Raw genomic sequence first — 418 nt, 5'->3', positions numbered from 1 at the left:
GGTATACATTGGAGAATATTTTGGGTATATGCTTAGTAGTGGTATAGCTGGGTCATGAGGTAGAACTATTTCCAATTTTCTGAGGAACTGCCAGAATGCTTTTCGAAGTTATTGTGCTACCTTGAGATCCTATCAGCAATGGGAAAGTGTTCCTGTCTCTCTACATTCTTTCTATCATCTACTGTCACCTGAGTTTTTGATCTTAGCCATTTTGATTGGTAGGTGTAAGGAGCGGCCCTCACATTCGCCATTATAAGATGGCGCTGATGGCACTGGCACCCGTGTAATCAAACCATCTGTGCATGCGCCGGGGTAGTTTCCCACGCCATGTGCTCTGCCTTCCCCGTGATGACAACTCCGGCCGATGGGCTGCAGCCAATCAGGGAGCGACACGTCCGAGGCGGAGGACAGTCCTCCA

The sequence above is a fragment of the Mus caroli genome, chromosome 9 (genome assembly GCF_900094665.2).
Source record: "Mus caroli chromosome 9, CAROLI_EIJ_v1.1, whole genome shotgun sequence".
NCBI lineage: Eukaryota > Metazoa > Chordata > Mammalia > Rodentia > Muridae > Mus > Mus caroli.
The sequence above is the reverse complement of the archived record's forward strand: the minus strand, read 5'-3'. Positions refer to the sequence as shown.